The 12,449-nt window shown below is 37.5% G+C and overlaps 1 protein-coding gene across 2 annotated transcripts in view; it reads right to left on the bottom strand.

The window, feature by feature from the left end:
• Positions 1-12,449, bottom strand: part of gabra5 (gamma-aminobutyric acid type A receptor subunit alpha5) — a 74,947-nt gene that overhangs the window by 24,528 nt on the left and 37,970 nt on the right. The window lies entirely within an intron of this gene.

The following is a 12,449-nucleotide window of genomic DNA, read 5'->3' as shown; positions in this document are numbered from 1 at the left end:
TTAGCATACAAATGTGTCCTCAGAATCTATTTCTCTGTTATCAGACTGAAGAATGATCCTATATTGAAGCTCAGGAGTCAATTTGTTTTTGGGATTGTTCTTTCATCTTTAGGGGACAAAACTAGCTTGGTTTTTTTCTATCTTTAAACAACACACAATCAAACTTGTCTTCTTGATAAAAATCTTCTTAACAGTTTCTGTCTGCCATGAAATGATTCACTTCAAACATGCATTTAATCAAAGAGCTGCAAAACAAAATTAACAGCTCCCTTGTCCCCATTTGTAGTGTCTTGAACAAATTAAGTTGCTGTCTTTCAGACTTTTTAAGTGTAAATAAAAGCGACTCATTCTGTTTGTCAGGGCAGGGTTTCTGTGCTAAATAAAGACTGTTGGGAGATATCCAGTGGCTTAGAGGAGACTCCTGAAGGCACACATTCACTCCAGATGAACTGGGAGATCAATTTACACAAACAGAAGATGATTCCCAGTAATGGTCAGCAGGAATTATTGTAACAAATGTACCTGACTGTTATTTCTAAGACAGTTTCTGATAACACAGAACCAGAGACAGATACACCATCACTTCTGTTCAAAATAATACTGTGCCAGATATGTCACACACACATTCTGTGTATCATGTTCATTATATAATACATCTTTTTCTGTTATTGTAGAAGGTGCTTTAAGGTACAATATGTAGCATTTTTGCACTGAAATGTGTATCATTATTAAAACATGACTACTTTGATGTTATTTGTTATGTTTATTTTAGTTGACATGACAGCCATGACAGAGCTGCATTGAAAGACATGTTGTCGTGGAAACACTGGATGTTAAGACAGCAAGAAAACAGGAGCCGGAGGCTGCTGTTCTGTTGCTGTATCTCATTCATGTTTTGTGCTGCTTACTTATGAAGGACAGTTACAGAGCAAATTTGGCTGATGTGGAACAAAACTCATACCTCAGGATTTTTTTTTTTTTTTTTTTTTTTTGCTGAACTGCAATATGTACCTGACTTTTTTATCTACAAAGAAAAATATAAAAACAGTCACTTCTGAGTCAAATCCTTGTGGATCAAATGTTACTTGAACATCCAGCTAATCAGTGTCAACACAGACATGGAAAATTACATCGAGATAACCTACATGTTTGTGGAAGCTCATGATATTTAACGAGAAAGCTTCTTGATTTAAATAAGAAAAATAAAATGCTCTTTCCCCATTAGATTTAACACGTGAAACAGACTATTTTGTCATCATTAAGCATATAACTGTAAGTTCTGACTGAATATGTCTGATTTCCTACTCTAGCCACTGTACTGTCCTCTCCAAATAAGGGTTAAAAAGCCCCAAAATAAAAATTTCAAAATAAATAATAAAGTTAAATTAAGAAAAAAAAACAAAAAAAAACAAAGTAAAACAAAATAAAATAAAATAAAATATCATGAGGAACAGATGTTAGTGGAGCAATGTGGAGGTGCTACCACCCAGGGCTAGTACTGGACTGTCCAGGAGATGTAAATGTTTTCTACTCTGATTTTCCTTCAACACAGTGACTGTGAGTTCACCTGGATTCATATACAGAGACGAATTTCACAGCACACAGCAGGGAGTGCGCCGTGTGCCAAAGCAATGCATCTATTTAGATGCTATCATGAATTATCCATGAAAGCTGTAATCTGTGGAGAGGACAGTAGAGAATGACAGGTGAGAAGTCCTGCTGTGCTGGATGAAGTGCTGGTACACCATGGGATAAAATTTAGAAGTGGCAGAACTACATGGAATTCATTCCCCTCAACCCTCGACCACTGTAATGATGGGGCCCAACTAGATGTTTCCAAGCTACATTGAGACGCATGGCTCAACTGCAGTCAGCCCTCTCCAACAGAAACTGCACTCAGTAAGGTAAATTGACTAAACAGTAAGCTGTCTTTTTTGTTTCATGGGAGGATTTCACTTAATGAGGAAGAAAAGCTGTTAAAAAGTGGCCTTCCTATTTTGTGCTGTGAGCGATCCCAGAATGCTTTGCAAGTAGTTTAAGGCATGAACCAGAGAGGTCACTTTTAAACGGCTTTTCTCCCACATTATTTGAAAGTCATCTACAAAACAGAAATGATGGTATACTGTTAAGGAAAAACACCTTATGGAGCACAGTTTGTTATTGAAGTCCTGAAACTAAAAAAGGGAATAAGCAGTGGAGGTAAGCAGAGCTGAGCAACACGTCTCTATATGCTGCTTTTTTTTTTGTTAATGTTTAAATTGCAAGCCCCCTAGAGTTATACTGTGTCTTTAACAAACGATAGAGTAAAAACAGATACAATCTCACTCTAACTGTATTTCAATGAATTTTCAGGAAGTGATTATGCCAATATAACTATCTTATCCAGTACAGTACAACATAAAACATTCTATTGTGTAAAAGTCTGTAGTCTAAGTAAGCAGGTTGTCATTCAGTCTGGTTTTACCTTCAGCAGTACTGTAAGTGTAATTCATTTCTTCAGCCAGCTAGACAACAGAGGCTGCAGGGGAAGTTAAATAATCTGCAAATATGACAAGAGCAATTAAATATCTGCAGGTTCATCCTGTCATAATACCTGCGCAGTAATGGATTAAGATTGTTGACTCATCTCAGATTTAGAAGAAGTTTCTCATCCTAAAATAATGCCCAGAATAACACCAGAAGTGGCGGTGATTTTTACTGTCACTATAGTGCCCTTTATTTATTGATAACCTTTATTTATAGACCACAATTTGAGGATGCTTTCACACCTTTGCTCTGATTTAGATAATATACTGATTCAACGTTGCATTTTTCCTTTGGGTTGTCTTGTGTTCACTCTGAATTATTATGACATGAGGCAAAGCACAAACCAATGAGGGGCTGTCTTTATGTCATTATGTTGCAGCCTGTCTTTCCTGCCACATGGGTTAACAAATGTCATATGTTCTAATTAATTAGTCTGTTAGTGTTACGGTTTTCTGTGTGACCATGTTAAATGTTGGAATTCTACATGGAGGTTCCTTCTTAATGTTTTCTTATTAAAGAAATATCTAATGAGCCAGTTTTGATATATGATGGAAGAAAAAACGGAGTACACTTTCCATTTTAACATCTTTTTTTTAACTACAGCAACCACAGACACAGGTGACAAATAGGGTTGGGTATCATGTAGGTTTTTTGCGATACTGCTGCTAAATCAGTAGCCTACTTTTTATCAGGTGCAGATGCCTAAGCAGTACCTGAATCGATACTTATGATGGGAGAAAATGCGTGCTGAAAGTCAGCAGGAGAATAAAAGTTGTCTGGGTATCTTATAAATTACTATCTTTATAAGGTGCCAGTCAATCATGGGATAGAAAAGGAAAGCAGTGTAACTTGGGTGGCAGGGTGTCAAAATAAAGTATCAATATCTGTGTTGTAATTTGGTCTGGTAGGTATCAGATGTGTTGCTACCTGCACAATGTTGGTACCAGCTTTCGATACTCATCCCTAGTTACAAAAGGTCACCAATTAACACAGTCACTCTTTAAACTATAACACCTGTTAGTGTTGGCAGAGAAACTCTGACAGCAGAACGTAGAGCTTGGCAAAAGTGGACTATGGAGCGATGAAAAGGACTAAATCCCCTGGTTCTATGAACTGGATAAAACTCTGAGACGTAAACATGTTGTTGAACCCATCAATGTTGTCGAGTCCTGAGGAGACGGTGAGGAATGTTAGCCTGCTGCTAACGAGTGCCAAAGTACTGAAGCGGTGAAAAGCTTCTTTTGGTTGAAAATGACAATTTTTATCATTTCTATCCCATTATCAGTGGTAGACAAGTTGCCTTGTATGATGATGAGTTAACCAGTTATTTGTTCGAGTTGCTGGGTTTCATTGCATTCCCATTGCAAACAAACCCCTTCGGGTTTCAAGCGAAAGAGTTGAGACCACCATTTCCGGGTCATCTCAGCTCTCTTGTTTTGTACGGTAACAGAATTCAACTGCCTTCTTCAAAAAAGTCCAAATGAACACATTCAGAGAGGCCCACCAGTTTTGGAAAAACCTCTCTTGACAATTTAACCTTGCCAAGCCGACGAGTTGGCAAGATTCCATGTCTGCCATCAGGCAGATCCATCCCACAGAACTTCAAGCTGAAAAGTTTGTTCCTGGTCAGAGAAAAGTCAAGTCAAGTAAAAAAGAGGTGTAAAAGCTTAACCTCAAAATCTTAAAAAGGGAGGGCTTTACCTTCCCTCAGAGTTGCAGCTAGAAAAACTTGTTTTTACCACAGACAAAATCTGTTTATCAAATTTAAAGGAGCTACCAAAGATGGCTCCAAGATTTTTTTATTTACAGAGGGACAACTGCAGGATACCAGAGCACCAAGAACACTGTCATAGCCAACCAGGAGCTCCGATTGACCAAAGACAATGATTTCATTCAGTGTCAAGAAATTTAGTTCCATACAGGATTTACTCTGTCTTCTCTGTTTCATTTTGCCTGTGTGCTGAGCTCTTTGATCTTGAAATTCACTCTAAAGGTCATCCCGATAAAATTATAACTCAGTTTAAATGTGCTGTAATCCAAAAACACAGTTTTTAGTACCTAAAATCTTTAGGTAATGACATTTGAGGAGAGTCTGTGATTTAAAAATGCCCCTAAGTCTTTGGCAGTTATGAATAGATAGATTCATTATTACACAAATGAGCGTAATTCAGCTGATGACCTTTAGATGAAATGCACGCTACTTCTGTTCAGGAGCTCAGTTTGCATTCTGATTGTTAAAACTCATCAATGGGAGAAACTAAAGGGCCACTAAAACTAACATGAAAATGCAGAAAGCTGTAAATGTTTTTCTTTAGCTAAAATAAAAAAAAAGCTATCCTGTATTTAGTAGAACACTGAATAAACATGAATATAGCCACTTGTGAATAAGGGAGAGAGAAATTCTTCTCAGGCCTCTCAAGGCTCTTATTTGCTGTAATAGCTGCTGTTTACATCCTGTCCATATTTTCTTTGTATCATTGGGGCAAAGACACAAACAGGCAAACTAAATAATGAGAGTGTATACTTTGAAAAGTAGTAAACACTTATATAAGCACCAAAATGTGACTCGAAGAAGCTAGAAGGCATTTTTATGTTTGTAAATGAGACTTTTTTCCATCCTGTTTGTGTTTTCTATCAGTCTGGGTACTTCCTGTTTGCAGTGCAGGTCGTTTACAAGGCAAAATCTACCTCCTCAATTAACAAGTTTTTTTCTGTTGTTAATTAGAGTGGCGACAGGGACACAGATTCATAATCAGGGTTTTGTTATGATGTGAAATGGCTAAATTTAAAGGTAGAACACGCAAAATTTTCTGACTGAGATATCTACATTGATTTAAAAATGACTAAATCTATATTAGATATATTTTTTGGTAGATAGTAGGGGTGTAGAGCTACGTGTATTTGTACCGTACTGATTCGGTATGGGCCTCTCTGTTCGGTACAGGCTGTACAAATGGATACATGTGGAGCGAAGCTCATACACAGATGGAAAACCAGAGCACAACTTACTGTCACACTGTCCTAACAACCACACAACCACAGCAAACGACAGCAATAGCCTGAATATTCCCAGATAAAAGTGTCCTGTTTTAAAGCTGCCCCAAGCATTGTGGTGGTGGCTACATTTCTCAAGTTTGGGATCTAAACTGCTGAGGCTGCTATTTAGGCATTAAACTTTCACCTTGGTGGCATCTGGAATGGTAGCAGTTATTTATTTATTTTTTTATTTACTAAGAAGACAATCCTGTCAATTGGATCTGGATCAAGTGCTGTTCTCTTTTTATTTACAATATTACCCACTGACAAGAACACGCTCAGAGTGCACAGAGGTTCCTGGTACGCACAAACATTTACGAGCCAGCTCTGAGAGCTGCGGGTATCTAGTGCATCTTGTGTCGCTCCACCAAAGCAGTGGGTTGCAGTGGGCAGAGAGAGGGGTCTCCCTCATGTACGTTTGCATCTCTTTAGCTGTCCCAAACGGAGAACCCATCACACCCAACATAGCTGCTTTCTCTTCATCTTTAGAGTCATCGTCTCTCTAATTGTCCTTCTATTCGTGTGATAAGCTATCACAGACTGCATTCCTCTGTTCAGGTGAAAGATGGACTAGGCGAGGGAACCGGGGGTCCAGGAAACCTGCTTTATTGAGAAGCATCCATCTCTGTTCTGCCCACAGTAGTGCGTTTTTAAGTTTGCCAGAATCCTGCCTGTAGAATCCAAAATACTTCCATACAGCGCTTCTAAGATGTTTTGGTGTTGTAATTGTCCGCTAGTTGCTCCGCTTGCTAAGGCCGTCAATTGTAGTATATCATTAGTCTTAATTTATGCAGTTCAAAAAAAAAAAATTTTTTTGAAAAGAAATAGCAAGAAATTGAAATTATTATTGTGCAGCACTAGTACTTAGATTACATCAAATACCTCCATCAGTTTAAAACTGCAACAAATGTCCTTAAGTGCATCTTCATTCTATGGAGCAGTTTTGAAAACCAGACAAACCTGTGGTATAGTGGTGGGCAGTAAACTGGTATCAGTACAATCACCGGTGAAATTTGGACTACATTTTTACAACACCCTCTTTACCAGTTTAAAAGTCTGTATTTTGTTAAAGTGCCGACCTGATGTAAAACTGATGCCACCAATAGTGTGGGAAGGTGATGACAGACAACAGCTCAGTCTAAGTCCAGTCATCAGCATGTTTTTCTCTTGCACTACAAGCATCCAGGTAATAAACTGAATGTCACTCTCTTGTGCCGCTGTAAAACCTGTGTTTCTTCCTCTCTGAGTTTGATGTCTATAATAACAGCAACATAGCAACTGTGCTCACTTTGCAGAGCAAATCTGTCGGTCTGTCTGGGGCTTTCAGAGGCTGGGTCGTCTTAATTTCTTTTCAGCCCAGCGCTGCAGTGATTGGGCTTAAACAACTGTTTAAAGGTGTGTTTAAACTTGTGACTTTAGTCCAAGAAGCAGGCCGTGGCGTTAAACAAAGTCAGAGATGCAGCTTTAAATAATGCAGCCACATAAAGTTGCCCGGACTGCAGTTGAAACAAAGTAAAATTAATGATAAACACACTACTGTGTGGGTCTGTAGCACCTGATTATGCATTAAATGTGTCATCTGTTTTTATTTTGTAATACCGCCATACAATATCATTAGTGTAAAGGGTAAGAAAAATACTGTGTTGTGATATTTAGGCCATGCTGCCCAGGCCTTCATGGCTCCAACTCTGACCAGGCACTCACATGATAAGAGGCTAAAATCATGCTGCCCAATGATAGTGAGAACCCTAGCTGTTGTAATGCTGATATTTACTAAAATCTTTTATTGCTTTTAACAATCACATGCAAATGACCTCTCACAGCTAAAAGGATGCACATTAGCCCAAACAGACTGCAAATTCAGAAATGAGGCAAATTCAAACATGCAAAAGACCTCAACAGGTGCAATGATGCAGTGAGAGGATGAAGCGCCCCTAAAGGTCTGAGGTACTTCGTTTGTGGAGGCTGGATTTGGAGCATTTTGCCTTACATGTGCTTTTGACTTTGGATTATTTCTTTACTATTTTGTATTCACTTTACAACAGTATTTTTGTCTTTTTAAAGCACATCCTTCTGACAATACTTGGCATTACTAGAAATTTGTGTGGACACCTGCTGCTTTAAGCTTTTTAAGTTTTTACAAATGGGAGAACTAATGACTATTAGTAATGATAAAACAAGCCTTAAATAGATGCAGCAGACCACACAAGCCCTGTAGTCTTTAAATGTATTATTTCCCATAAAATAAATACAAATACACTTTATTTACAACTACCTTAATTAGCGCTGCACAGGATTGTATTTTCCGCTTTCAAATATGCTGATATGTACACATTCAGTTTAGCCGATACTGATATGGATACTGATAAATGTAGTTCAGACCTGAAATGTTAGTCTTTAACGAATAAGGCATTAAATTCTTTAAACCTAATTATACTTACAGCTGATATTTGGAGCCCATATATCAGTTGTAAGTATCGGCAGGAGCTTTCATATCTGCTGATACTGAGAAAATACTTTATTTTAGCTAAAATCTGCCAAGGCTGATATATTTCCAATAACATGACAATAAGTAATGCCTTTTCCCACTTTTCCTGTCTGTTTTGTTGATTCCTGTAATATTCTGTGTCAGTGAACAGTTTAAAAAGCGTACATTTGCAGTGTAGCAGGCTGGGGTAAGGGATTCCTCTCCCTGACTATGATGACCAACTATATCTCTGAGTTTGATCAATCTGAACTTTTTCAGGTAATTTTGATAAGTAACCATCTGAACAATGCATGGAATTTCTCTTGTCCAATCAGATTACTTAATCAGGACTGACTGTCATTTTATGTGAAAATTGCTGGAAATAAATGCACAAAATGTCAAACCTGCTGCAGCGGCGTATTAAAGTAGCTGCACACAGGCACAGCTAACAGTAACTAATAACATATCCCTCTTCATTTCATTGAATTTACATAACTCCAGATGTTTCTATTAATAGATCACTTCGTTGTAATTGTGACAAACACACAGCTGTATCACACAGACTGTTGATCCACAGTGGGGGAATCATGAGGCAGGGAGCGAGCCTGTTGATGGCAGAGCTCAGTCCATGAGAAGTGATTAACACAACAGCACAGGACAGGTCTGCTGTCGCTCTGAAAGCCTCCCGCTCGTAGTTGAGTGCTGTCCATTAGGTCAAAGGATTAGCGGGGGTTAATGGAGTCGGAGAAAACAGGATATGCTGCACCACGGTAACTTTTACAGATTATATCCTTGCACGGCTGTAGTTTTACACCGGCATTTGGGTTTTAAAAATCATTTCAGAGTCCACAAAATTCTCTTTGTTATTAAGTTAGCGCTTGGATTCTGTGCCATTATGTTTATTGTTGCTGCTAGCTTGTCTGTAACAGCCTGATGAAGCTCAATAAATCACTGGTTTGGTGTACAATTAACCAAATAATAGCATAATAGGAAATATAGTGTTATTGTATGGCTCAGTTAATATGTGCTTTAAAAATTATAATTACAAGTTTTGCAATTAATTATTATCATTTTATTTTAAGGAATTAATTAATGACATCTTTTAATCCAAATAAAGAGTGAAACAAAAATAGATAACTGATATATATATGAATATGCATAGTATATAAATTTCAGTTGGGGAAAGAATTGAAAAATCCATTTTGTTGTAAAACCTGTTTTGTTCCAATGTAGGGCTGGGAAAATGTACTGAGATTTAAATGCTAATGCTCAGTTAAAAGATTGTTTACAGGAAGAGGCACTAACAGAAGGCTTAATGATCACAAGAGCTTCTATTCGATTGTTTTAGTAATTAGGGATTGATTGTTTTATCTAAGGAGCATTTTCATGTGACAATCTGCTGCCTTATTTTGGTGAAATATTTCATGAATATATTGACATTAAGCAGTTGATTTCTAATAAATGTAGCTGTGTGACATTTAGCCCGTGTAAATTTGGCTTGGATATATTTTCCTAATTTCATTTAAAAATAAGGAAACAAACAAAAAACCACCACTGAGTTATACAGGTTTGAATCCGGCCTGTTGCACTTTCCCCCATGTCAATCCTTGGCTCTCTCGTCTCTGTCTCCAATTCTGTCCACTGTCCTCCGCAACTAGTGGAGGCATAAAAAGCCCAAACATAATTCATAAAAAAATAGAATAATAATTCTCAATTTTGTTTTTATAATCCAGAGATGCACCCATTTTGAAAATTAGGGTTAAAGCAGATGTTAACAGCACAGACACAGATTAAGCCGATAGAAGATACCAATACTGTGGACTTTTGCATCACTTCTTTTGGAGTAAGATGTCTGCTGCGCCAACTTTTTCTTTTGTGTTTGTCCTTGAAAAAGGATTAAAGTTTGTCCAACAGGTGGCTTCATCTTTTATTTGATCCAGCAGTTAGGTAAACCATAGCAGCGATAAATTGGACACGACAGATAAACATCTGCTGCTGAGATGTGTTCATGCTGCATTATTTATTAGCCAAGGTTAAACTGATGCAACAGTGCATCCCCAGTTAAAAACATGACTTTTGTAAGGGTTTCTTTTAAGGCTATATAATATTAGCCCCATTTTTCAAAAAAGGTATTTTGTCAGGTATTATAACTGTTGCTGTATAATGAAAAATGTTCATAGCCTAGACTTTGTGTTTCAATGTGTTTTTTTAATGTGCTTTAATTTGGGCTGTCACTATTAACTGTGATTAATTAAGGTCCATCATCAGTGCATTAAAATGTTTTCATTAAATTTTACATCCCTAAAGGCACAGTGATGTGAAATAAGTCCACTACGACTCCTTAAAGTGTCATTTCACTTTGAAAAACTCACAGACAGATGGCCTAGCAGTGAAGTTGCACCCCATGTACCTGGGGTGCCTGAGTCTAAGCCCAGCCTGTGGCGCCTTTCCCAACAAGTTCCTTCTAACATGTTTAAAATTCATGTTAAACTCTTTGTTCTACCCAAAGTTCCTTACTTTTCTCTAAAATAATAGCAGGTCTGTATCCACACAGGAAGTCAATTACCCATAGTTAAAGATAGTAGAACAATCCAAAATAAAACAAAAACTGTTTTGAATGGAAAAAAGGTCAAATTTCAAAATGCATCAAAAGGGGGAGATCAATAATGATAACCCACAGAAACTCCAGGATTAAAAATAAGTTGTTTGACAGCCATAGTTTAATGAAAGTTCAAGCTTTCTATCAATGTATCTATTGTTCTGTCTATAAGGGATGCACAGATTTCCACCGATGTCCAATATGCCAATATTTACAAAATAATTTTAGCTGATATTGAAATTGATACTGTTGATCAAGCCTAAAAGAGCCAATATTTACAGCTGAAATAGACACATTTCTATAGTCAAAATTACAGTTGTGAATATCTCCAGAAATATTGGTATCTGCTGACACGATATGTCAATTTGTAATCTATCCATGAATTCAGTTTAATTCAATACAATGAGCTCTGATGGCATGGAAAGTAGGCGTTAGCATTGCCAAAGCAGTGTGCGAATAAATTATGAAATAGATGTTTAATACTTTTACAGAAAAAACAGATAACTGAATCACAATTGCTCATGAACTGACTCTTGTTTTGCAAACTAAGAATCAGTGTAAAAGATTTTGCTAAAATTGTACCGTTTCCTATTTTATGTTTAGGGAGTTTAGTGCACTGATACATCCTTATATTTTTTTAGATACATATTTTTTGCGTTTTTTAAGCCTTTATTCAGAGGAGGACAGTGGATAGCATTAGAAAAAGGGATGCAAGAGTGGGAGAGACACATGGGAAAGTAGCCGCAGGGCAGTCTTGAACCCGAGCCGCCTGCCTACATGGGGCGCGACCTAACCCAAGGCCGTCCGTGACCCTACACTTGTCTGTTACCATCAAATTGAGTCTTATATGTTCCTCTGGAGACTTTGATGAATTTGTGATTAAGACTTTTCAGACTGGACTCCATATGTAGCCCAAATATAAACAAAATAACTTACAACCAGTAAAAGAAAAATCAAGTTTATTCAGCTTTAGGGCAGGGCGATATGGACCAAAAATCATTTTTCTATAATAAAAAATTAAATCTGTTCTAAGTCATGGGCCAGATTTAAAATATCACACAGGCAATTTAAGTAACAAAGAGTGGCACAATGTCAACATGTAAAAAAGGACTAATAAAACATCTCTTTGTGACCAAAAAAAAGCTCTATAATTCCAATTTAAAAAAAAGATCATTCTCTATTAAGTCTTAACATTTCAAGTAGATTTTCAGTGGTTAATCAGCATGATATTGTTAGTTGTTTTTTGCTGTAAATAGTCTTTGTACTGCACTGATTTCTCATTTGAAAAAGAAATTATCCCTTAAAAACCTGACATACTGCAAGGCTCTACTCCAAATGCACTTGGCTTCACTAAACACTTTAAACATGATACAGCAGCTTCTTTACCTCAGCTAACTGTGAAATGTTTTGCAAATTTTTAATTGTATTTATTATTTTGATCATCTTTGCACGGATCAATAAGCTAATTCTATTGAAGAATCTCATTAATCTATAATCTCAGTCACACAGAATTTGCAGGGCACGGGGGTAAGGACCTCTGTGTTTAAACTTGTTCTAATTAATCTAAGCAGGTTTTGGCATTTTGGGCTCCCTGATTACCTAATTGACGTCTGATTGCACAGTGCCAGGTGCTCAAGCCGAGGCCATCCTATAGTTAGTTGCACTGATCAGCCCCACCCCCACTTCTCAACTGGGGGTTTAGGTGGCCAAAGCAGGTGTGGGAGCCGCTAAATGTCATGCACACAGCAGACTCGGGATAACCCGCCATACGTCAGTGAAGGGAGACCTAGATTCCTAATCTTAAGCTGACACGACAGGATC

This window comes from Cheilinus undulatus, linkage group 7 (genome assembly GCF_018320785.1).
Source record: "Cheilinus undulatus linkage group 7, ASM1832078v1, whole genome shotgun sequence".
NCBI lineage: Eukaryota > Metazoa > Chordata > Actinopteri > Labriformes > Labridae > Cheilinus > Cheilinus undulatus.
Note: the sequence above shows the minus strand (reverse complement) of the source record. Positions and strands in the feature narration are given on the sequence as shown.